The sequence below is a fragment of the Hyperolius riggenbachi genome, chromosome 11, assembly GCF_040937935.1.
Source record: "Hyperolius riggenbachi isolate aHypRig1 chromosome 11, aHypRig1.pri, whole genome shotgun sequence".
NCBI classification, from domain to species: Eukaryota; Metazoa; Chordata; class Amphibia; order Anura; family Hyperoliidae; genus Hyperolius; species Hyperolius riggenbachi.
In genome coordinates, this window is record NC_090656.1 from 130,672,690 (window position 1) to 130,700,408 (window position 27,719).

General features: G+C 41.5%; 1 protein-coding gene across 6 annotated transcripts in view; it reads right to left on the reverse strand.

Annotated features, from left to right (window-relative positions):
* Positions 1-27,719, reverse strand: part of RASSF7 (Ras association domain family member 7) — a 102,327-nt gene that overhangs the window by 23,992 nt on the left and 50,616 nt on the right. The window contains exon 1 of one of the 6 annotated variants that reach the window (XM_068261664.1): positions 18,642-18,721. The exons of 4 other annotated variants lie outside the window; for them this stretch is intronic. The gene's annotated coding sequence lies outside the window, so the exon portion shown is untranslated. Of the gene's footprint in view, positions 1-6,111; positions 6,370-18,641; positions 18,722-27,719 lie in introns of those variants that run through there. One more of the 6 variants, XM_068261663.1, reaches the window with a different exon arrangement.

Consider the following 27,719-nt stretch of genomic DNA (forward strand, 5'->3'; position numbering starts at 1 on the left):
TAGTGGGCAGGTGGAAAGGAGAGTTTATTGCGGTACTTTTCTGCATGACTAAAGCAGCCCATACACTCAGCCGATTTTCTGGCCGACCGATCGATCCCGATCGATCAATCGATTGCAAATCGGTTGGCCAATCGACCGATCGACGGCCGATTTCGATCGATTTCGATGGATTTCCATCGAACTTGCAGGGTGGAAAATTTAGGTCGATCTGATGAGAATGCTTATCAGTTTGCATTGGCCTTAATGGAAATCTGATGGCAAAAAAATGCCATCAGATCGAATTTCAATAGATTTCAAACTGAAATCTATTGGAATTCTATCCTGGTAAAAAATGTTCTAAAAACGCATCAGATAGATCATCAGATGCATTTCTTATCTATCTGCTGCCAATCTGACGAGTGTATGGGCACCTTAACACTCCGTAACACTCAGACCTAGTATATGACACAAAAGGGAACATTTCACTGTGGCTACAAACTTACATGGACTGACTGGAATAAATTATTCCCAGTTTGCTTGCTGGCTAGTACTTGCCATGGAAAACATACTTTTTCTTTCCACTACTCATCCATACGATCTTATATAAGTTATGCTAATAATTAAATGTGCATTTTATAATCACCTACACAGTCACTACTGCTGTTCTCAGACTGTTCTGCCTGCAGTGGACTCAGTGTAGCTGATGGATATTTGTATTTTAACCACAATATCCCAGGCAAAGTAATGAAAGAGTCAGGGAGTAAGATATCAGGCTGAGACATCCAGAAATGGGAGGAGACACACATACACAGGTGAGTCAATCAAAAAAATCCAGACGCAACATGAAACTCAAGTTAGGAGATATTTATATCTACATTAATCTACACCACAGCATGCCTCAGTGATTAGAGTCATGATAGGAAATCCACAGGAAAGGAAGTACTACAGGAATCAAGGAATGCAGCAATTAAACCCATGTGTTTGCATAAGGTGTTTCACCACATCATACATCATGTGCGTCACAATGTAACAACGCACATACACACAGAGTTCCTAGCATGTTCTACAAACATTAAACATTATTCACACAAGACTGTGTATAAGCAATGGATAGAACAGTGGAAGAAGGTTAATAACATGATTTATCAATCTAATGTGCTGTTTCTACAGATGATTGGTGGGCAACCTGTAAACATTTTAGTAATTTCCTTCAGTTTGTTTTTGTTTTTTTACACAAGCTCTTTGCATCTGGACCAACCAAACGTAATCATCTGAAACAAGTTTGTGCTAAACTAAAATATGTTTACTAATACTTAAAATACTTATAGATAAGCACAAGCCTGCCATGATCCTTGCAGGTAGGGCTGGATTAAGCAAAGGAGACAGTCCTCTCGTCTATAGATAAGGGTGGAGTCTCCCCTTGTTGATCATGCTTGGTGTAATTAGCAGTGAGTGATAAGAGAATTCTGTCTGCCACTGAAAGACTGATGCTGGAAATACACGGTTCATTTCTGCCCTGTGTTTCTGCTCTCGATCGTTTTTGCTGTTCGATTCTGCAGTCGATTCTTTTATCTTCCGCTTGTTTTTCTTATCTTTTTCTATTCACTTCTATCAGAAATCGAGCGGCAAAAGAATCGAAAGGGAGATCGGACAGGTCAGAAATTATCTATCGAACCATCTAATAACCTAAAAAAATGAACCGTATATTCCCAGCATGAGATATGCTTCACGAGGCACATAGGGTTATATTCACAATACTAACGTTTACCAGGCTAACTAAGTTTACCAGGAGTCAAACAGGCAACTCATGTTGTACACACACACACAGCTAATAGGTTACCCACCTGACTTGGTCCATGTTAGTCAGCCAGTAATGTACATTATGAAAGAAATATATGCTGCCTGCGCTTGTAAAGTTTAATGTACTTTTGCGAATACACTCTATACTTAATAACCACCTGTCACACAAATGGCACACGAAAGGCAGTGAGGTTTTCTATGTAGAGATTCACCAACTGTCTGCTAGCATTAAAAGCGGAACAAGTGGCATCTGACATTGTCATCTGCCTAATCATTTTTTTTATTCTGTCCAGCCAGTCCTGGAAGCATTAGTAATAAATTAATGTGCAGTCTTTAGCATCACCAAATTATTACTGGTGTCATTAGCAAATGACCAAAACAATGTGAAGAATGCTAGTTAAATGTTAATGGATCTTGTGATGTCACCGTAAAGATAAAAACACTGATGTGGCAAGATCCAAACCTGTGTGGATGGCTAGAGTAAGCAGTCTGCTCTGCTGATCTATTATTATCTTCATGACTCATGAAACAAATTATCATATGATATGGATATGAAGGCATGGACATTCACAAGGAGGGAATGCTGAGCAATTTGTTTCTACCCGAGTTTGGAAATCTTTATTTTCCAGCTTCTACACAATTTCTGTATGAAAGACGCCATCTGTTGGTCATACTACAAGACTGGACACCAGGAAACCTCAAATGTTTTCGGCCGAGGGCCAGGTCAACATACTTCAGACTGCTGGGGGGCCGGAGCATACATAAGATGATGTAGAAGTCTTTGCGGGCCAGACAGTGAAGCATACCCAGGTGACAAGCTGCACTCCAATTGGACAGCAGTGTCACCTGATGTTGAATTTGATTGGAAACCAGCAAATTACTGCTTTCTGGCTTCCATGTGCATGGGTGGTGTCAGCACTGCTATTCTATATGTGGACCACCAATATTTAAAGATGTAGCTGATCGCATCTAAAAGTAATACATTTTGAGTGTGGGGGGCCAGTAAAAAAGCCTCAGGGGGCCACATTCGGCCCACAGGCCTTAGTTTGAGGACCACTGCTGTACACAGATGGAACATCCAGTGTCAACATATGTAAGTGAAAATACTGACAAAGTGGGAGACTTTTTAAATTTAGGTTAGTATAGAGTGGGTAAAAGGTGAAAACGTTTCCATTGCCGTGTCCTTATTTGTGAAACTCCCCTCACTTGCTGTAATCCATGTCACTGTCATTGGAAGAACAGATTATCAATGGACAGTCAGAAACAAAAATTCCATGTACTAAAACTTCCCTAAGTTACAATAAAAAGTGTACAGTATTAATTGCTTTGTGCCCCCACTTGAGAGCTACCACCATACCCATTCACTGGGACAGGAAGTCATGGAAAATCTACCTATAAATTAGACGGCAATAAAAGCCTGACAGGGGTTCTGACTGTTTCTCCTGAGATCCAAACATAAAATACAATATTTTTTCTACTTTGAAGGGGCTGGTACATAGAGAGCTTTTCTGTACACAAGGTTGAAGCCAAACAAAAATTAATTTTATTTTTTTTTATTTTTTAATAGCGCAGGGAAGGGTTTGTACACACGCTAGATTAAACTTGGCCAAGGTGGCCGATAAGCACCACCTCTGCTGAGAATCTAGTGTGTGTACAGCATCCTCCTCGACACATCAGCAAGCAATCTTCCTGGCAGATTGACTTGGCCGACCACTGGGAGTTGTTTTCTACACTCACCCCGCTCGCTCTTTGATGCTCCCATGTACCGCTCTATTGGCTCTCCTCCCCTGCAAAAGCAACAGAACAAGTCCCTAGGCTGAAGGCTAGCGATGTGCCTGTACAGCCTCGGTTCTGCAGGTTCATTATAAACTTGCTCTTTTATCTAGATACTCAGCCTGGATACCCTGGAAGTGATCAGTGGCAGAAAGTACCAATAAATACCCCCCTTGTTGTGTCTTGACTCGCTGTACATGGCATAGTACTGGTGTGATGTGGAAATGCCCATTTCATTCCTTGCTTTTTGCTACAACATTGAAATCCCCAAAGCCAGCAGGTGCACACTCCAAGCCTGGCACTAGGGAGCCTAAGCTATACAGAGAAGCCACAATACTGAGCTAGGCATGGAAGGGAAAGCACAGGCATTTACTTGAGTCCTACCCAGAGACTGAGATGATAAGAGGAATATCTCAGAAATCTAACAACAGCTGGATTGAGCACTATCAACGTGTTACAGAGCTCTACTGAGATCAGATCTATTACTGAGTGGGGCAAGGTGGCAAGCAGGTACACAACTCATACCTGATAGAGATCAGTTGTTTACTTGATTTAATAGTGTATGATGATTATTAGATCCACATGACACCAAACAAAAAAGTATTATTCCAGTAGTCAAATATCAGTTTGCTCACTGGCTGAACCTTCACAACAGTGAGAACAAGCACGTTGTTGGATGAAAGACCATTATAAGCAGGAGCGCCAAGTCTACAGTCATCGATCATACAACAAACAATCCAACTGTCCAAGTATTCTTAGGAAAGAACACTGAGAACCCATCCAGACTACTTGTTTTAAGTAGAAAGAGCCTCTTCAAAGAATTCCTTTGTACATACCAAACAGCTCACATTTGTCAGCCACTGGGAATCTCTATTAATTATGTTTAGGGCACGTGGCAAATGTGTTTTGTACCTGACTCACACAGTCCACATCATTCCTTATAAAATTACTGGGAAAGTAACTAACAGTAGACAACAGCAAGTCATTTGTTTTTGTAGACATGTGAACAATGCCCTTCTTTATGATCTTTCTGAGCAACTTCCTGTTCCTGTCACATGTGTCTGTTGATGCTCCGCACATGCAGCACGATATGTGAATCAATCTATATTTACTGGAATATCTGACCACTTAACAACCAAACATTTAATGATCAGTTGCTTCTGATTGGTCTGCAGTAGAATTCAATACAGATTCTCTGACAATCTAATCATCTGCTGTATTAGAAGTGAATATTGGCTTCTGTGTACCAGGTGTTTGTTTAGGAATAAGGCATGTTCCAGGAGAGTATATAGAATCATTTGGTTGCAAAACCCTACATTGAAATTAGGCAGCATAGCAATTCCAAATCAGACAGAGCAGAAACCTATCCAGTTGAAAGGGTGAAGTTCACTTAACAGACACACAATCAGTCAGCGTTGCTGGTAATGATCACAGCTCTATCGTTGGGATGGTGGGGGCACTTCAAGAATTGAGCACCTATACAGATGAAAGCCAGTGTTTATAAAGTATGCCCTGGTGTGAGTAATATTTCAGGAACTTTGCACATACACTTATTGGAATTGCACTCCAGCAGTGTGTAAATGCAACCTATCCATAATGCTTTATAACGATAAAATACTTCTATATTGCTTTTAGTTTGCCCTTTACCAGCCCTCCCTAAAATGCCCTGCAGAGCTAGTAATGTTATTAACAATAATGCAGCCCTATCTAACCAGGTATTACCTAACCATATATATATTGCAATCACAAGAGTCTGTACAGTACATGTATATCTAACTAACAATATACCAATACGTTGCTTCTTAAGCCTGGTATATATATATCCAATTTTGATTGGAAATTTTTCAACTTCCCTGTAGTATAAGAGATTAAAAAGGGAACACGAGGTGGGAGGGTAAGGAGGCTGACATGTTTATTTCATTGCCTGACTGTCCTCTGCCTCTAATACTTCAAGCCACAGACCCTGAACAAGCATGTAGATGCGATGTCTATGACAAACCTGACAAGATTAGCTGCGTGATTGTTTCAGGTGTGTGATTCAGACCCTACCGACTAGACAGATCAGCAGGACTGCCAGGCATCTGGTATTGTTTAAAATAAATATGGCAGCCTCCGTAATTCTCACACCTCAGGTTCCTTTTAACTACACATAGAATACTATAAACTCTGTTTATAGTATTCCAAGTCTGTTGGCCCTCATCCTACATGTAGGTTGTAAAATTGGTCAGTGATTGGCCAATCAAAATTAGATGTGCGTATGCACCTTTAGCCTGTGAAGAATTACAAGTCCCAGCATGCACTTAAAAGCATGATCAAAAATTGCCTTTTAGGCTTAAATAATAAAAATGTAGACTACAACTAGCTAAGATTATACTCCTACAGACTAGCAAAGGTCAATTTCTATAAAACATCTTAAAAACACAAGCGGTGAAGATCCTTTCAGTAGTATAAAAAAATAGTGCGTTGTTGATAGACATGTTTGAGGTATTAGACAGGAAGAAGCACTGAAACCTGTAACTGGAAACATGCATTACAGAAGCCTGGCTAGAGAGTACGTACCTTGCTCAGCAGAGATTCCTGGGATATTTGGTGAGGGCGAGTCACCTGTTTTATGATTCTGTTAAACTTCTCTGGGATTGACCCGTCCCGCTAGAAGCTACAAAGATCTCCGGAAAACTTTGCAAGAAAATCAGGATTTAAAAGTCTTTACCAATCCACTAATAACAAATATTGTTCAAGGAAAATAATTCTCAAGCCTCAGGAGAGTAGAAAGGTCATGTCCATTGTAGGCAAGGCTTTGTGGGCTACTGTCCTGTTTGCAAATGGATTTATGTGATCCTGTCTAAAGCTCAGATTTATTCAGCATCCACCCTGGGCTTCTCCCTCCTCCCCAGTTTCAGTGTAAACGGGAGTGGTTGCTGGACTTGCAGAACCTGGTCTTACACAAAGGGGATAGTGGTCAGAGGAAGACAGTAGAGAGAAAGCATTGTATTCCTCTTTACAGGCACCACTATGCTCAGAAATATTTTACTGACAGATTTTATTTCTTCAATGCACAGTCTAGCCTCTTCTGCTGTAACCAGTCATTGAGATCTGGTTCTCGTAATGACATACGGTAGCTGGTAAACTGATTTCTTACCACACAGGGTTCCCGATATCGAGAAATCAATATGCCAGCATTTGGCAGAGGTTTGAAGGACCATTCTTTTAGGCTGGTGAACAAAGAACCCTAAAGCAGGATTTATAATTATTAATATTCGCATGCGAATTGTGAATCTGCAAAAACGTGTTCGCTGCTCATCTAATGAAAGTCAAAGGAGAATTGTACTTCTGCTAAAATGTGCCAAATTGCATTACAAACAGGATTTTAAGCTTCTGTGAGTTTAAATGAACTTTTTAGCAGGTGTTTGTGTTCACTTGCTATGGAGGAGGGGGAAGTGGAGGATGAGGGACAACGGTGTTGCACACCACGGAGCGAGTTCCAGTGGGCATGGTCAGGAGGGGGAACAATGGGCTTCAGCACAGGCCTGACACGGTTATCGCTGAAGATCAAGCAAGCCAAAATCTTGATGAGACATGGGGGAGACCTGTATTCTAGATTCTCTGCCGCGGATCATCTGGTGCGTGTGTACTTAGCTTTAGGGCTAGACCCCCTAGGAGCAGGGCCGGATTTCTGGCAAGGCCACATAGGCCATGGCCTAGGGCACCAGAAATTTAGGGGCGGCTCAGTGAGGGGCAGTAAAGCTGTTCTATGCAGCCATCCCTATATACAAAGACAGAGTTAACCTTTGAACTCTCTATCCTGTACTTGTTTCGTCCCTGCAAGACCTATAAGCTCTTTTCTGCAGGTACACATAAACCTAACTCTCATGGTGACACAATGGTTCCATCCTTAACGAGATGGCAATCATAACATAAAAGTTCTTAAGGAAAACATAATTTATAATCTATACACATATTACTAAAATAGTTATTGTCTGTGACATCCAATGATGGAAAGTAAGGAGAATTCTCATTGTGGCACAACCATACAGCCAGTATCGTTGGCCTTGGGCGGTAAAAAGTACAAATCCGGCCCTGCCTAGGAGTGCTTTTCTTTCACTTGGCGATTGGCAAAGTGCTACAACAGTGGGACCCTATGAGGGTGATTAGACTACGCTAATCACCAGTGCTTGTGATTAGTGATCAATCAGCAGCATTCTTGAAACTACTACATTTGAAGAAATGTGTGTGTGTGTGTGTGTGTGTGTGTGTGTGGGGGGGGGGGGGGGGGGGGGGAATTGCATCCCTTCATACAGTGAAAATCATGGTGTTCTTTTTGTACCACAATCCCAAAAGCATAACATTTACTATCTGCAATTGCTCGTGGGTCCCAGCCATGATTGAAGACAGTTTCAATGTACATGAGATAAATCATTCCACAATGTGAGAAGGTCTATTGTCTACATGTAAATGGACAGAGAGTCTGCAGTGGTCAGGTTAGTGAGTTTCACTACTGGAAACTGAAACCAGCCAAGTGTACTTGCATAAGCAGCAAATTGTGTTAAGGTAGTAATTGCATATATAGTGGGATTACAACTATCCAGGCTGTTAACTATACTGGTTTTAAATTTTGTTTAAAGATAAACTCCAGAAGTAAATACAAAATATAATTAAAAAATCGTCTAGTACCCACACCCCACAAAGTGATAAACAATAATGTGATTTAAATACCTTCTTTTCCTGTTAAAGGACTCCTCTTCAGTTGAGAAAATTTAAAAATGATTTTGTGAAAAATGAAAAGAAGCTCTACCTTACAACTTAAGCCTCGTATCCACGAGGCGATATTTGCAACGAGGTTACCTGACATCGGGGAACATCGTTTAACATAATCATGGTGGCGCAGCGCTGTTAACTGAGGCTATGGGGCACCGAGGAGGTTTTTTTGGCACAGCGATAAGATAACCGAAGCATTACGATTGATGTGTTGACTGGCAAGAATGTAGTGGCAGTCCAGCAGAAGACTTCAGTTCGGTTACAATTAGGTGTAGCAGTAGGAAGTTTAGTGTTAAAGGATACCACAACTGAAATGTGACATAATGAGATAGACATGTGTATGTACAGTGCCTAGCACACAGATAACTATGCTGTGTTCCTTTTTTTCTTTCTCTGCCTGAAAGAGTTAAATATCAGGTATGTAAGTGGCTGACTCAGTCCTGACTCAGACAGGAAGTGACTACAGTGTGACCCTCACTGATAAGAAATTCCCCTTTTTTACCTCTTTCTTGCTCTCAGAAGCCATTTTCTGCTAGGAAAGTGTTTTATAGTTGGAATGTCTTATCAGTGAGGGTCACACTGTAGTCACTTCCTGTCTGAGTCAGGACTGAGTCAGCCACTTACATACCTGATATTTAACTCTTTCAGGCAGAGAAATAAAAAAAGGAACACAGCATAGTTATCTGTGTGCTAGGCACTGTACATACACATGTCTATCTCATTATGTCACATTTCAGTTGTGGTATCCTTTAAGAATATCGGAAGGAGGATTAGTGCTAGAGGATAGGGTATGGTTAGGTTAGTATTACACAGTCAGGAAAAATAAAAAACAGGACACTATCCCAACAAGAATATTGGTAACTTTGCGCTACTGATATTCAGAGTATCGGCACTACTCATGCCAAAAAATCAGTTTGTCAAAAACAAATGTACACTCTTCAGAGGTGTTGCAGACTAATGCCATGCCTCACAGCTGTTTTGGGGGACCTACACAAGATTAGACAGATGGATTTAATGTGTTGGCTGATCGGTGCATTCTCTTGCCCAGAGGTTGCAGGATAGAGAGGATGAGCCATGATGCGGTTATTACTCACTAGCACAAAAGGTGCAAAGGAACAAATGATCTACCCAGGCTACATACACACAGACATAAACCAGGATCAAACACCCAAAATCCCCTTATAATGCGCTATGTACTAACAGTATACATTATACATGGGACAATCAAGTAAATGCAGGTGTACAAAAAAAGGTTAGGAGAGAGGGGCCCGGCCCACAGGAGCCTACAGACTAGTAGATCACACTACTTAAATGCCATCATAAAACAAGTCAACGTTGTCTAATTAACATCTTAAAAGAGTTCCTAATAGTGCTGTAAGTAGTGTTCAACATTAGCCTTGTTTTATTAGCTGAAAAACACACACAACCCAGGATGCACCTCTGCTTGTGGAATAGCTGATGTCAGAAGAGTACCTAGAGATGAAGGAAGCCCTGATGCCATAGGGGAAAACTGACATCATAGTTGGATCTAGTGCTATGGATTATGCATGAAGAAGCACAGTGACCACTGGTCCAGAACTGTGACTCACTCAGGTCAATGAAAAATAAACTGCCAACAAGAAGATGCCAGAATAAAGACAAAAGGACCATCTGGTGTCACCTGATCATTAGAGAGATCAGCAGAACAAGAAAACCTGGCAGCCTCCTGCTGGGCCACTACAGGAGGGTTGGCATAAAACATGCCTCATCTACAAACAACAGAGACATGATTAACTTTCACCTGCTCCCTGTGGACGCTTTCCCTTCCTGTACATCACAATACACTATAAAGCGTCTCTGGTATCACTCAACAGGTGAATCCTCACTGGCAGCATCTCCCAACACAACAACATCATACAGAACAATAAGTGCCACAAGCGTTACATTCTACTATATCCAGTAATTAACCAAACGTCTTTTATAGACGGGATCTCAGTCTATAATGCCTATGCCTAAGGGGGTGGGGGGAGTGAGGCTGGTTATATAGATCAAACAGCCCATTTTTTATCAGCTCAGAATATTGCCAGGATTAACAGAAAGCATGTTAGCTTGCTTTCTTTGTTTTATGTGTATATAACACACTGCAGCCGTGTTTCTAAATATACACATGCTATAAAAATTTCACTGTATCAGGAGACAATTCATTGTGAAAAATGTATCCAAACTACAGTGATGATCGACCGATAGTGGGCATTTTATCTAAACAGACTGGTGGATCAACTCAGGTGACTGTTGGGTAGGTATCGTGCAGTTGGTCAGGTGTGTACAATGTACTTCAAACAACATTGTTCTACAGCATGCCATGCAAAATGTTGCTTCCGAGCACAGTATTTAAATGCCTTATTCATTTGGTATATTGGTGTGTTCTCAATGTAGTCTGAAAGACTCCTCATTTCTCTTGTCAGGGGTAAAGTCATTTGTCTGTGGCAACTTTAATCTAGCGTGTGTATGGACCTTAATGGCCCATACTCATGGGCAACTTTTTGGCATGTCGCTAGCACACGGGAGCGTGCGCGCGACATGCCGGCGACAGCTCGTCGCCAGGTCCCTCCGCATACACACGGCGGAGGGACCTGGCAACTGATGCGGCGGAAGCTGTCGCTGTTGTCCCTCCCCCCGCCGGAAGGGCCGTCTATTTACAATTATGTTGCTGTCGCTAGTCCGCGTACTCACGCGGACTAGCGACAGTTGCGGCGGCGACTGTCGCCAGGCGATTGACCGCGCCAATCGCCTGGCGACATCAGCGACGGGCGACAGTTCGGGGTGCGCGCCCGGGCAACGCCGCATACTCACGGGCGACCTGTCGCCGCAACAATCGCGCGCCGCATGTTGCGGCGACAATTGTAGCCCGTGAGTATGAGCCATAAGAGAGCTGGAAGAGAAAAGTGACAAAATTTTATAACGATCAGTGGATTAGGAAAGGGGATGTAAAATAAGCAACAATGACTCCCACTGTATGCAGCTAATCATGCAGGACAACCTGTACTCCAGAGTATTGTTGCCATGGTTGCAAGGAAGCGCAATGCCAGCTTAACTGAGAGGTATATGGATTTCCTTTTAAAAAATACCAGTTACTTGTCAGTCTTACTGATCACTTTGGCTGCAGTAGTAGCTGAATCACACACCTGAAACAAACTTGCAGCTAATCCAGTCTGACTTTAGTCAGAGCACCTGATCTGCATGCTTGTTGAGGAGCTGTGGCTAAAAGTATAAAGATACAGGATCAGCAGGAGAGTCAGGCAATTGGTAGTATTTTAAAAAGGAAAAATCTACATGCTTCTCAGTTTAGGTTCCCTTTAATGTCAGCTTTGAAAAAAATCTTAGCGAGCTGAAAAATGACTTCTATGGAATCAGTCTGTGCTTATGGCAATTCTATAACGCAAGCAGAATTTCCCCTTCACAAACGTGAAACTCCACTGCTTACAAGAAACTTCCCTAGCAGTTTCAGTCATTCTATTATCATTAGCATTAGTATGTGCAGATGTAAGCACGACAGCACATTTCTAGCAGAAGAGGAGCTTGCAGCGTTATCCTTATCCACACCTAATGCATTAACCAGGTGCTGTAAAACACTGAAAATATGGAGAAGCAAACCCCTGTTCACTCCTAGGGGTGCTGCTAAGGTTTCTGTAGCCAGAAGCAACACTATGCCCCGCTCCAAACATAGGCCCTTTCTCTTATAATAATAATAACAATAACAATAACAACAACAACAACAACAAGTAAGCAAAACTTTTATCTATCCCCCCCACCACACACACAAAGTTATCCATCCAGTATAGGTAGGTAGAAGAAAGATGCAACCCCCCCAGTATAGGCAGCACTCCCAGTATAGGTAGCCAAGGTGTGTCCCCCAGTTTAGGTGGCCAATGGTGCCTCCCTTTTTCCCTTATAGGGTATTGATGTCAGTAGGGATATGTAGCTTCTCGCTGCCTCCCCATCCCCAACACTTGCAGACCTACAGACCGGTGGCAGCCCGATGAGAGCAGCACACAGTAACCATGTGGCACACTTCTAATGCAAGAAATGAGCAGTGACCTTACTTCCGCATCTGAAGTGTACTTTGTGGTCACTGCGCCGCTCTCCCCTCTGTTCACATTGCCTCTGATCTGAGCTCTGTGTGTGAGTGACAGGGAGGCAGTGAGGTCCATACAAGACACAGGCAGGGCAGCTCTGGCAGCATGGGAGACCCCTGCTGTGGGTGAGGTCCCAAGCTACCGCTTGGTTTACCTGGGCCTAGCTGCACCCCTGTTCACTCCTTGGTATAAAATACTGTATACAGAATTTATGTAATCTGTAACACAGAACTTGTTGCATAATTTTTTTAGCTCAATATAATGACTCAGAGAGAACACAAACATGACATGTCACCTGTACTCACTGCCATGGCAACTGCGAACATGATTGCTAAGGCAACTGCGAACATCCCCTTCACATATACTGTCCACGTGTGGAGTGACGTTCAGAGCGCAGGCCCGCCCAGCTAGCAGGCTAGTACGTATGTGGTGGCTGTGTGTGTGCGCATGTGTGCTTTTGCCGGCTTTTAGCCGTCTCTTTATGCTGCGCAGCATGATAGCAAAGATCTATGTTTTTTGCACCTTAGTGAACTGGCCCTGATGTGTTTTTAATTGGTAGACAATTGCATGTGGTCTCCACTATGTGTGTTTTTGATACTAATAAATTTGTACTACCCTTATTCAAGCTAAGTACCTATTGTCACAAACATATGTTTCCTGAGGCCGGCTGCATTGTACCTGTGTGTGTGGCTGTCCTATTTCTATGGACACCTGATGCACCATTATTCACATCTACCTTTTATCTCTTTTTACCAAAAACCAGCTACCTACTGGACCTTTAATACTAAAACAATGGATTTAAAGGATAAATTGTATTTAGATGAATCCATTTAGTAGATAAGCTGTTTGCCGTATAAACAAAGTCCTCAGTGCAGTGTGTAGATAAAAAGAAAGGAAATTGTTTGATGACAGCTTAGAGGTGTATCAGATACTGAGAGAGAATGGATGCTTTGTTGCTAAATACTGCCCTATGCAACTGGCTACTTTGTCTTATCTTTTGTGTTTATAGCCACATTATCTCCTCTAAACAATTGTAAATGACCTACAAACAAAGGCGAGATTTCCTTCTCTCATTGGGTTTAATTGTAAGATTGATTAGGTCTAATTTGTTGCTGTGAATGTCAAACTTGTAGGCCGAATTCTTTCTTTGGAAGCCTTGCTCAGATATTTCATAATGAGGCCAAAACTCTTTAGGGCTCCCTCAGCAATTACACACTAAACTATTTCTGAAATTAATTTAGATATTTTAATTTGTGGACAGAACAACCTTTTACTCATGTTGTCCATGAATGTGTCCAATTAATGCCGAAAATGTTTGCTGCTTGTTGTACAGCAATTCACATGAATGTGCCTGGGCCCCATGATGATCAAAAGACTAATTGTGTCTCTGGTCTGTGCTCATGCAGCCAAACATTGCTCAGATTTACTGGTAAACAAAGTCAAAGCATTACTGTATATAAACCGTTTATATAAGCAGGGGTAAGTAGGACTACCTTAAAGGACAACTCAAGTGAAAGGTATATGGAGGCTGCCATAATTATTTCCTTTTAAACACTGCACATTGCCTGGTTGTCCTGGTGATCTTGTGCCTCCAATACTTTTAGACATAGACCATGAACAAGCATATACAGATCAGGGGTTTCTGACATTATTGTCAGATCTGATAAGATTAGCTGCAGGCTTGTTTCTGGTGTTAATGAGATACTGCTGCAGCCAGATACACTGGTAGAACCGCCAGGCAACTGGTATTGTTTAAAAAGAAATAAACATGGCAGCCTCCATATCCTTCTTGTTACAGTTGTCCTTTAAGCTGTGGATTACACTCAACCTGCATATGACCAGAAAAGGCCATTGCCCTAAGTGGGGAGCTACAGCACTCATGGGCTTGAGTGTGATGCATTCTCTCCCAAAACGTAACATCTGATGTTACACGATGAGCATTGACACACAGGCTGGATGGTCTCAGTTCAGGAACAGGTAACTATACCCAACCAAATGAGATTCCTTGCATTGTGAGCAGAAAAGCCTGCTATATGGAATAGAAGACATGAGGGAGAGTTGGGGTTGAATGGATAAGGGGGAGGGGCTTTGTCAGAGGAGTCTTGGCCCTGGCAAAGTTTGCAACAGGTACTAACCTGTGTGATCAGGGGTCATCTACACCCTACATTGTAAACAAATAGTAGGCGTACCCCAGGGGGTTCTTGGGTTAGATTCAGGGGGTACTTTCCTTGAAACACAATAACACCCCATTTATGAAACACGTCTAACAAATCATTTCAAGGGGTACCGGATATGAATGTTATTCTTCACACTAGGGGGTACTTGGCTAACACTAGCTTGCGATACATGCTGTAAGAATGTTGAGAAACACTGATCTACATTGCAAAAGAGGATGACAAAATTATCAAGAATACCAAAGATATAAATTGTTGAAGTCGAAGTGAGATCAAAAAGAATCCATACTCAATTTCCATAAAGCCATTAATACTTTCTTTTTATACTAGAAACAGTCTACCTCAAATCTACCTCGGTACGACATGAGACATTGCCTCATCCCATAAACCCATTTGTAACTGCACCGCGTGTCAAACGTTGACATACAGCTGCACTAAAGTTCAAACAGAAGGCACTCGGTGGCCAGTAGACAGGATTCTGACTTGCCCAACAAGCTCACAGTTCAGCCATCTGCCGAGTCTCCAAACCATCTGCACCTTACCAACTACATTTACTCCACATCCTACTTAGGAGAATACTTCTAGGTTATTTGACCAACAAGAGACATTTATGCATATTTGGTCCTTTTGGCAATTATTTTCACTTGGTTTACGATTATTTAGATCTCTAGATTCTATAAAAATGTGTGTACCTAATTGGTATCTGTAATATGGTTAAATGAAAGGTTGAAAAAGGACCAAAAGTACCAGAATTTTGTTGTAAACCGTAGTTGTCACATGACCACCATTGCTCCTTCCTGCATCATGATGAGAAGCAGGCTCTCTGTGTGTGTGCGCAAGACTGTCAAAGAGGATGCAGCTAGAACCAAGCCCCTTCATTTGTGCTCAGTGGGAAGGGTGTGGAATGGCAGCTCAGACACTCACTGATTGGAAGGGGTGATGAGCGGCAAATCGGTCACATCTCTCCTCCCATGGGGCAATGCAGCACATGCCACCATAAAGCGGCAGTCACCTGCTGTTTACATCAAACTACAGGGATTTCAGGGCTTTTTTTGTATTATACCTTCCTTTTTAGAGATTCCTACTGGTTTGAAAAGGATCAGGCCTGTCATTGGAAAAAGTCTGAATTGGAAAAGACTCAAAGAGCCAGAGCTGCAGCCACTATGATGTCCTCTATAGGCAGATGCAGTGTTAGGGAGTCTTGCCCAAGGTCTCACTTAATAATTAATGAACAGGAAGAGCTGAGATTTGCACCCTGGTCTCCTGTGTCAGAGGCAGAGCCCTTAACCAGTACACTATCCAGCCACTCTCTGTCCTAGAAATAATGGGAATCAGAGTTACCTCCAGGCAATGTCAAATTTGTATGGTTACTGTCACACATGCTTATATCTGGGATCTACATCATTGCTGGTTTTACCTGTTTGACAAGTTTCAGGTCCAGCTTCAGCTGAAAGGCAGCAGTGAGCATACAGGTCCCATGACATGCTGTGTGAACCAGTACATTGGTCAGTTCCCATATCCAACTATGGATGGACAATTCAACTACCAATGGACAACACCTATTACTATTACTACTTTGGAATTCTGAATTATGGCAGTTCAGAAATGCAAGTGGGTGGCCGGCCTTATGCCTCTTCCATAGACAAAATAAAATAACGTTTTTTATACGATGTGCTTGACTAACATACAGCAGGCACATATGCATATCTATTTGGGAGGGTTGAGGAAATGATTATTGTATTGTGTGCCTTTTGCCTCTTAAAAAAATATTGACTTTATAAGTTTTAGAGACCTATGGAATACACACATACATATGGCAGTAGCACAGTAGTACCTGCATTACAGCATTACCCTGCCTGGCTAAGTGACAATAAAATCTGAGTCTTGCACTACCTGCTCTGTATAAACAGAGGGGGTGGCAGGTAGAGCTGGCATCATGTATGAGTGCACTGTATTGTTTGCCAAGCTCAGAGGCACTGGTTTGTAGTAAGAGGGAAGCTACCAACAAACAAACTGAGTGAAATAAATCCAGTACTAGATGAGCAAGGACAAACCCCTGCACACTCAGTGCTAAGCAACCACCAAGCACCCTCAGCCACACACAGGACCTTTGTGCCCAGATCTGTGATTGTTATCTTTTAAACTTGTTGGACTCTGCAGAATAGGAAATCTGAAGTCCGATAAGAAGCCATTTGTAGTTTCTTTGTTGTTAGCTCAGCACAAGTTACTGTGCACAGGAGCCGGTCAGACAGGTCAGGCAGTTATAGAGTCACAATGGAGCAGCCGTTATCTCTGCACTATTATTCTTTCTTACATGGTTTGAAATGCTGTGCACGTGACATTTCTTCATTTCAAACTTGTAGATCAGGTGGTGCACATACAAGAAAAATGATCTCCGAAACCTGCATTCCTTTCTGGAGAGCAACTTTCCCAACGATACTAACATTGAGTTCTTTTGTACAGTGAGAACCACGTAGAGATTTCTCTGACGGAAATAATGATCCACAGAGTCAGACATACAGCTCACATAGCTATCAGCCAGATTGGGTTTTCAGTTGCGTAACTACTATGGTACACCTTGCTTCACCTACTCTCTCCATAACTCACATCAGGTTGGTCAGCACCAAGCTGAGCATGCATGCCTGTAATGCTAGGCATACACTAAAAACGTGTGGTAGGAGATCAGATAAACAGTCAAGATTTTTAAGATATTGATTATTTACCTGGGCTGGTTTGAGAAATAGCACCATTAGATATTAGACAAGAGCAGGAAGCTTGTGTGATATAGATGGTTCTGCTGCTAGCTTTGTACTACCTGATGTACTTCAAAACAATCCCACCATCACTCGGGTACCACTCCTGCCTGTATCAATCAGACTAAGAGGAGAGAAAGCAGACCAGTCAATATTTTAGCGATATTTTGATCCTAATACTATCCATAGAAGCTCTAGTTTTAATAGATTTTCTCTAAATGTGGTGGTTACATTAAATCTAACATCTAATTCCGTTAGATTGTAAGCCTCTGGCAGGGTCCTCCATTCTCTAGTGTAATCTACAGGATCATGTACTCCTGTCCTATGACAGCCTGTACTTGTAGTACTGAGCCTACCTAACCAGCCCATATCGCATGATCATGTATTTTGTACAATTTGCATGTATAACTTTGCTCTATGTTGTATAAGCTTGTTATGTCTGTCATCCTTGTATCAGTGTATATATTTATTGTCCAGCGCTGCGTAATATGTTGGCGCTGCTGCTGCTGCTGCTGCTACTACTACGTCGTCTTTTAAAAATATAGAGTACTGGTTGCCTTGCTTTTGATTTTGCTGGCCAATTGAAAAAAAAAAAAAAAAAACAATGGTAAAAAGTCTGGGCTGAGAGTACAATAGGCAGAACCATGCATTTTCTGCACTGTTCGTTTTTTGTTTTTGTTTTTTTGCTGTGTTTTTGTATGTATTTGCGTTTTGCGTGTGCATTTTCATATGTTTTTGGTGCATTTCGCATTTGTGTTTAGGTTTTCTATAAACAATGACAGTAGCATATGTAAAAAAATAAATAAATAACATCGATCACTTGAGCCATAGGGAAACATGGACATTACCTTACACATCAGTTGTCGTTTCAGTTACAACAGACAGCAACTGATATATACTGTAACTGACAGCAACTTATATATTTCAGTTCTGACAAAATCTTGGGGATCGGTGTTCAAAAAAAATGGTGAGCTTCTGAGAGGAACAAATGACGAGGTAAGTATGTAATAATTCATTTGCAGGTACATCATGGGTTTATTTTAAATAATTTTAATCAGTACAGGTTCCCTTTAAAGTTCCAGGGTGTAGGCAATTTTAATAAACTTTTAGTTTAAAAATACACATTTAATGCCGAGTTCATGGCACTCAGTTCTGTAAGGCATGCTGGGCCAGCAATACCTGCATGCCTAGAGGCACACTCTGTAACACAGAAGTGAAAGGGATTTGATCCATTTTGGATAGCTTGGCTGAGAGAACAAAAAGGAGGTTTATGTCCTATTTTACATACTCACGGACAGGATGGAAAATCTAGGTTGTTTGGGGGCAGAAGCAGTAGTTGATGGATAGGCCATGTTGTGTCACTGCATCAAACATTGCAGTGCATTGCAGTGCTGTGTGTGGCAGGAATAAATTCCTTTTACATTGTTTCCTATTGGAGAAGAATCAATAGTTTTACCGTATTGGGTGGCAATCTATTAGTGTATGGCAAGCTTTCAACCATTCAGCCAGATATATAAATCTCTTGTTTTCACAGTGATATTTCTTGGCACGGAGCGTAAAAAACAGATTTAATATTCTCTTTAAATTCCAGTTTGACAAGACTGACCCCTCCAGCAGAGTTAAACAGCAGTGCATGAACAGATGAGGTCTGCAGTTTATATCTGCAGTTGTCTTGTGTTTGCAGGAAGGCTACTTCTTTAATCAATAATAATGGACTAGTCAGTGACCTGTAGACATACAGAAAAATAGATCCCCCATCTACAGGAAAAGCTGTACAAAGTTTCTGCTTTCGGTAGGAACGAGTTAAAGGTGTACTTTCTACATCCACTCTGTGATAACCTCAGGGAGAATGATTAACATTCCTGGACCCTCTCCAGTTCTCCTCCCTTTCTATATTCTATACATAAGTCCTCGTTTTGCTAGCTAGTCTCTCGAAACTAGTATGCTTTTTCTTTCCTTGTGTTCATGAGTTCCATTTCCGTAAAAAGAGTTCTCCAACAAGGCTTACCCTCTGAACTACTGTATCTATAAGCACATACTCTTCTGCTGCAGGTTAGCCTTTGTGTTTTTGTAAGTCTACAGTTCCTGTAGTAAGGACCAGTCAGCACGCCACAATACAATAATGCAATACAAAACATTTGAAAAGCGCTTTTCTCCCCTAGGACTCTAAGCGCAGTGTCCCAGATCAATGCATAGTTACAGGGTGGACTGTGTTACAGAGGAAATATGTGCTCATAAATGCCAGCCAGACTAAACAGGTGGCTTTTCAGTTTGGACTTAAATGCTTTCAGGAATGGAGATGTCCTGATTGGGTGCGACAAGGAGTTCCAAAATGTAGGAGCAGCATGACAGAAGACTGTGGTTCCAAAGGTTTTGAGATGGACTGAGGGTGACCAAATTATTAGATCCTTGATCTAAGGTTTTGGGAGGTGTAATGCAGTTGCAACAAATCTTTCAGGTATCCAGGGCCCAGATTGTGCAAGGATTTAAAAGTTAATAAGCCACAGGAAAAAAAAAAAAAAAAAAGTCTTCAAATCATATGCCAAAAAAAAATTGAAAAAAAACCTTTAGGGCTGGTTCAGACGGACGCTTGCAGAGCGTTTACAGCCCGCGTTCGGGGCTTGGCGTTAAACGCTCCCATTCAAGTGAATGGGAGCGTTTGTACCAAGCTTTCACGCGCGTTTGCACGAACGCGGCGTTCGGGTCCCGATTTTCCCTGGCGTTCAAGGAGCCCCTGGAAGCTACATGTAGCTTCCAGGGGCGGTTAACCGCGACGGGTAATGTCCCCCTAGGGGAAGAAAAAACGTGACCGCATCCGAACGCAATGCGAACGCTTTGCCGCCGCGACGCCAACGAACGCGACGCCTCCAAACGTCCGTCTGAACCAGCCCTTATTCTACATTCTTATACATCAAATGTTTCTGAACCACGATGGATTCCTTTTTCAAAGAAGTCAATTTAGCATATAGTATTCACACCAAACAGCATCAACACTTGTAGCCTCAGGTGAGGTGTGTTAAATAGCTGGCAGCTGCATAATGTCAGGTCCCTCTTTTTCTTCTGTGCCTTGCTCTCCTCTATGTACGAGTGTGGCTGCACTGCGCAGACAGCAATAGGGTTTGCACTTGTGCAGTAGCACGGAGCCATTTCTGCATGGAGCAAAAAGTTGTACGTGGAAAAAACTTTGTGCCTTCGCAGTGTGGTCATGCTTGCACACCAAGGGGAGTGCAACCGTAACCACCATATTCAACATTCTTGAACATTTTCTACGATCCCAGTGCAGAAATGGAGGGGCATAAGAAGTGTGGGGAAGCCTCTGAACTATCCCTCTACTGATACAACCTCAAATACAACCTCATGCATACTAATATACTGAGAAAATGATGGGTGTCCAGGTATGTGGCCCTTTATTATATCTGCAGTGATGAGGAGGAGGAAGTTGGGGCAGAGCTGGGAGAGGGCAGCAGCCAGTCTTTGACTGTGAACACTAAGCGGTCACCTGACTTCCCTGTCTTTGCTGTTGAGAGGGTAACTCTTTGTTGCACTGCAGCTACAGCTCTGCATCATCTATTCCTGCCTAATGTAATAAAGTACCGTATTAATTCTTTCCTTGTTCTTCCAGAGTGTATGCTTACCCTCCTTACCACTCTTGCCAGAAGCAGCTCTTATGTGTGCTGAACAGTCACCCTCCTTCCTACTTCTTCTTATTATGGCTCTGTACATATTTACAAGCTGACACATCATTGCATTCCAGCGGTTCTGGAGGTGTGTTTAGCTTCTAAGGGTACAATGGTTAATTTGCATATATTCAGCAGTGGTGCCTGGGAGACATCTCGAGCTCACTCCAACCTGAATTATCGCAAATTCTTTCTGTTTTAGGAAAGCAAACTTTTGTTTTTCCTACTTCTTAGGAACATATATGTCACTAGAAAAACAAAACAAGGTGCCTGTACAGCATTTAGCCACCGAACTGTCCTGAGGGGGTCAAATCGAAAACTCTTCAGACGACAACGTACGTACGCACGCACGCGTGCGTTATAATATATATATATATATATATATATATATATATATATATATATATATATATATATATATATATATATATATATATATTACACACACACACACACACACCTTAGTTCTGTCTGATTTTTTTTATTTAGTAAAAATAAAAATTTGTGTAAAAAAAAAAAAAAAGTATACCAGAACAGAGGCTGTTTTTAAGCAACAGTACAATATAATAGTTTGTTGACTTCTGTACAGATATCAGAATCGTTTATTTCGCCAAGCATGATTGGTCATGCCCGGAATTATTTTTGGCACATACATATAGCTCGGGAGCAAGACATATAAAGGGGACATATAATAGAGAAATAATAGTGAAATGGATCGATGTCAGCAACAGCAGAAGCAATCAATTGCATTACATTACATTGCATTCTAGTCCGTTAATTGATCCTGAGATAACCAGCGGTTAATCTTGTGGGCTGGGTGGTTCGGTCGACTGTTAGGTTGTGGCCCGGCTTGTTCCACCATTCGTTAGGGCTTGCACCGATGGAAGTATGTGGAGGGAGTTTAAGTAGCTGACCGCCGATGGGAAAAAAAAAGAGTTCCTGTGTCTAGCAGTCTTTGCGGGGATAGCTCGAAGTCTCCGGCCTAGCGGAAGCAAGTTGAAGTATCGGTGGCCTGGGTGTGAGGGGTCGTTAGCGATCCTCAGTGCCCTGGATTTCAGTCTTTTGTTGTACAGTAGTGCAAGTGAGGGGAGGGGGCCCCCAATGATCCTCTCCGCCGAAACTAATGACCCTCTGTAGTTTGAGCTTGTCACTGGCGGTGGCTCCGGCGTGCCAGACCAGGATGGAAGAGCAGAGGATTGACTCAGTGGTGGCAGAGTAGAAGCTGGTCAGAATTTCTCGGGTCATGCCGACCTTCCTTAGCTGTCGGACATTATCATATGATCATTCTGTTACTACTGAGCGATACTTGGGAGATTCATAGCCCAGCATTCAGCTGACTTTCTTTCCTGCAGTGCAGGTCTAAGCCACTTTAACAGCAGGTTTGTGACATTTATGAAATAACATTCATGGGATGTGTATTTTGTGCAGGTAGAGTGATCTGGGTTATCATTCTTTAGGCTACAGGCAGAATAGCCCAGCCCTGTCTCAAGACAAGGACAATGGGGCTTTTATTAATGTGCCACAGGGTGTAACCTGAATTTTGGCAGGAAAAGCAAGATTTACATCTACCTGTTAGATTGTCAGTTCTTTGGTGCACCACAAGATTGCATATAGGTAAAACTAAATAGCATGTCAAAATATCCCAAGGGCATAGGGTAATATGCAATAGGAGGAAATGTTCCCATATATGTCATTCTTCAGGTTTGAAGCTCCTGTGAAAATTTAACATGACATGGCAACTGCCTTGTTAACCCATTCCCACCAACGCACTGCAGATCTCCGTTACTGCAGTACATACCCGTGTTGCAAAATCATAATCCTATATCCTATATTCCAACTCTTGGATAGGGCTGCAAAGAAAGAGGAATCCCAGAGCCTCAAGAGTAGCCAATCAGAACAGCTCCGCAAATGAAGAACCCGAATGTCTCAAATGTTCTGAAAAGTATTTAGGATATCCAGTGCATGAAAAGTAAAGTTGCAGATACCAAATCTGCAAAATGTGGTCTGGTCATTTAGGCCCGGTTCACACTTGTGTTACAGTGGCAAACGGAACTGTGAAAACGGATCTGATTACCGGTCGATCGGCTCAGTTTTCACTCTGTTTGCCTTCTGCCGCTTCCCTCCCGTTTCCCCAGAGCAGGTTTGGAGACTTGGTTTCTGCTCTGTAGTCTAAATAAAGATTATCATGCTCTCCTGCTTTATTCCTTGTGCAAAGGAATTCATGAAGAGACTTGACTGATTTGATTAGGTGAAGGATATGCAAGTCTCTGGCTGACTGTAGTCATCCCTGACTTCAACTTCAGGTCTACATTAACACAGGAAGCAGAGGTGAGACATGAATCTAACAACATCTGCAAAATGCTTTTTCTCACAGGACTCTAAGTGGAAACATGGTTCTGTTTGCTTATTAGTGGCAGGGGGGATTTTGTAGCAGAAGAACGGAGCTGTAGACCTGTAAATGTCAGACTGAACATGTGGGCTTTTAACTTGGGCTTATACACCTTCATAGATGAAGCGATTCCTATTCAGTGTGGTAGGAAGTTCCACAGAGTAGACTGGACAGCATGCTCTGGCTCCAAAGCTTGTAAAGTGGAATCTGAGGTTGTCTAGATTAGTAGAATTTCTCAATCTGAGGTTGTGAGAGTTGTAGTGCAGCGGTTACAATTCTTTCCAATAACCATGGACTACATTTTGAAAGTATTTAACCATTTCAGCCCATAGGTATTTTTCCCCTTATGGACGAGAGGAATTTTCACCTGCTAGCGCTCCTCCCATTCATTCCCCAATAACTTTATCACTACTTATTACAACGAAATGATCTATACCTTGTTTTTTTCCGCCACCAATTAGGCTTTCTTTGGGTGGTACATTATGCTAAGAATTATTTTATTCTAAATGCATTATTATAGGAATAATAAGAAAAAAAAATGGAAAAAAATCATTTTTTCAGTTTTCAGCCATTATAGTTTTAAAATAATTCATGCTACCATAATTAAAATACACACAATTTGGCCATTTCTCCCAGTTATTGCAACGTGAATATTATATCCCTAGTACAATGTATGGTGACAATATTTTATTTAGAAATAAAGGAGCATTTTTTCTGTTTTACATCCATCACTCATTTTTAGCCCATTATTTAATAATTATATGCCCTCTTGTCAGATATTTTTTTTCCCCTATAGTCAGTAAGTACATTTTACTATTTGGCCAAAAGATGTCCCCGCTGAGCAAAAATCCTATTCACGTACTTTGTCACTTCCTTAGTTACAATGTGACAACACATTGTATCCTGTGTAGTGTACAAAGGTTTCCATCGGAAACCTGCGATCACAGTGTCGGCAGGGACATTATGAATGGGAACATCGTTCCCATTCATAAATTTAAAGATCGGGCGGCGGAAACCAGCGGCGGGAGATAGTGTGGCGGCTCTATGTAAGAATAAACACTGTTTTTGAACAAAAACAGTGTTTATTCTCGGCGGACATGCTTGGATTGGCACAGGGGAGCAGCCAACCCCCCCCCCCCGCTAGCAGCAGCAGTGCGATCGCGGGCATCTGCCCCCACGATCACCTGCAAAACCCCCAAACTGCAGGGACATGACTAGCGCCTCCCTGCAGCTCTAGCAGCTGCTGCTGTGGACGTGAAGCTCACATCTGTGCGTCATAAATGGTTACAGTTGCATTTAACAGGTTTTTGTGTTTTTAAAGTGGTCTGAAACTTGGTATAAGTGCTTTGCTCTAAAATATTTCTTACAGCTTTAAAGCTACTAACGCACGCACGCACGCACGCACGCACGCACACACACACACACACACACACACACACTGTAGCCGAATAGCATTCAAACAGTTAAACACAGCACTTTGTCCTGTAGTGGAAAGCTTCTTCAGCTCAGGATCCGATCCAAAGTGGAGATTACAGTATCTTTTGTTTACATTCCTCAGTTATTACATTGTGTGTAACAACTGGAAAGGAGCTCTGTGCTTCACATTCAGTTCAGGTGAGCTCACCAGAAAATGTAATCTATAATAAAAAGCAGCTTGAATAAAATGCAAATTGCAGCTTTCAGAGCTGATAAACTGTACTTTGGGAAATTTGTAAACAGACAATATTACTTGATCACAAAAGCAAATATAGTAACTGTATGGGTAATAAAAGTAGGAAAACACATTTATATTTCAGACCACTTTAATATCTATTGGGGAATGTCCCTGTAAATCAAGTTTGATACATTTGTTAAAAAAAAAAAAAAATTATTCATTGTGCGAATTTGTCTGTACTCTGGGAAAGAGCTTTTTTTCTCTCGTTGTGCTTTAAAAGTTAGTACACTCACTTCTGTTGTCACCCATAGGGATCCAAACTTGATCCCTAGAGTGACAGTTCTAGCCACAAACTCATACACATGATGCAACTCTTGGCTTCAGCTGGGCAACACATACTGCTGCTATGGTGAGGGAGGGGGGAGGAAGGCTAGCACTTTTTTTCTGGCAGGCAGAGCAAAGAGGGGAATAATGCACTTGATTGTTGCCATCGCTAATATCCTTGTTGCCTAGGAGGAGATGGTGGCATGGATGGTTTATATGCAATTCACTGGAGGGTCAAGCAGGCCTCAAACCCCTCCTAACAAAATTATTCATAACTTGTTTGGGTCGGACACAACATTTTGGGCAATTGAACAAAAAAAAAAAAAAAAAAAAAAAAAAGTGTCTGTTGTGCAATAAATAACTGGTCTCAGAAGTGAAAGGTTTCATCCAGAACTAACTTCCTGCAATTTTCAATGAAGTCTGATAAAATAAAACAAGTAAAGGGAGTGAGGAAAATGTGTGGTCACATTTCATGTAGTGAGCGGGAAATGGTCACATTGAAAATTATCCAAATATTCTGATTGAAAAGATTTAGATCAAAGTTGTCTTTCAAATTGCCAATAACTTAAAGAGAACCTGTACTGAGTAAAAAATATTTAAAATGAACACATGAGGTAACTTCAAATGAACATTACATAGTTACCTTGCCATCAGTTCCTCTCAGAAGCTCACCATTTTCTTCTGATAATAATCCCTTCCCGTTCTGACAATATTTTGTCAGATCTGAAATAGATCAGTTGCTGTCAGTAAAATATCAGTTGCTGTCAGTTATAGCTGAGAGGAAAACTGATGCACCAGGTAATGTCCATGTTTCCCTATGGCTCAAGTGGGCGATGTTACAGTTTAACTGTGTGCTGACCAGAAAGCTGTTATGGGGTAATGGCCATTTTCAAAATGGAGGACGGAAAATTCCCTTGACCACAGTGAACAAACAGGACGCGGGACAGGAGAAAGACACTGAGGAGTAGACTACATGGAAGGCAAGTATGACTTGTGTATGCTTATTTTGACTTTTCATTTTCAGTTCAGGTTTTCTTTAAGCCTGGTACACACGCTCAATTATGATTGGCCAATCACTGACCAATTTTACCATCTCCGTGTAGTATGAGGGTTATAATAATAATATTCAATATTTGTTCATACCTTCACTGTACATGGAGGTGGTAATATTAGTCAATAAGTGGCCAATCATATCAAAGTGTGTACCAGGCTTTACTTTTGTGCCTGCTGGGATTAGATCTTATGATTTTTCATTTTAAGCTGGACTAGAACATAAATCCTTGTTCAATTTGCCTCTCTAAAATGACTAGCAGCACCAAGCTGAATGCTGTGTCACATGGTAGATTATACAATACGTATAGGTTATTACACCACTATATTTATATGGCCAACTAGAAAAGAAATGAGCCAAATTACCAAATGTAGCTCCATGATAAGTGCCTCTAGGGATGAAAAACAATAGATTATATATTGCTATAACTATATTTATATGGCACAGATATATGAAGTATCACACAGCTGAACTAAAACACCCACTGATACTACTATTATCTACCGACACATAATAGTATTTTCACCCATTTCCCATTCTGCCAGCCTGTTACTGGAAGTATGGACCGCCACACAAAATAAGTCTTGGTCAATTCACGGCATAGCCAGCATTTAATACAATTCTAATGAAGCTGGAAAAAGCTGAGTACAATAATGGCGGTTTCTATAGCATGTGTTCTGATGAATAGAAGGCCTGCAGCAGAATGACTGTGTGGGTGAGTCAGGCTTCCATTCCATTCCCAAAGATCTAAAAAAAAAAAAAATGTCCAATAGTGGTGTGAATATAAAAAGGTTCCCTCAATAAAGCAACTTTTCTGTGCTTAGTCATTACATGATCTCTAGTAGACTATTACAAAAAAGGCAAACACCTCTAACCAAAGAGATTTTCTCAGTAATAGCAGCTATGGGAAACGAGTTATACAAAAGAGGCCGATACTCACTCAGGATTTAACTTTCACTGTGTTGTGATATCCCATGACATTTCTCATCTCCAGTGACTAATTTCCTGAACTAACGGGTCAGCCACCTAAAAGGATCTTACCTAAAGTACTAAACACGAGGATGTAAAGTATGAAGTAAAAAAAAAAAAAAAAAAAAGGACATTAAAATATGCCCAAAAACCACAGACCTGAATAGGAAACCCTGACACTAGCAGTAGACAATAGAGGATTGTTAGAAGTTAGGAAATTATCTGCCCACTGGAATATTTTTATTTCCTTGAGTTTTGGACAAAAACCTACACACAAATACCTCACATTTATGTAGTATGCCAAGC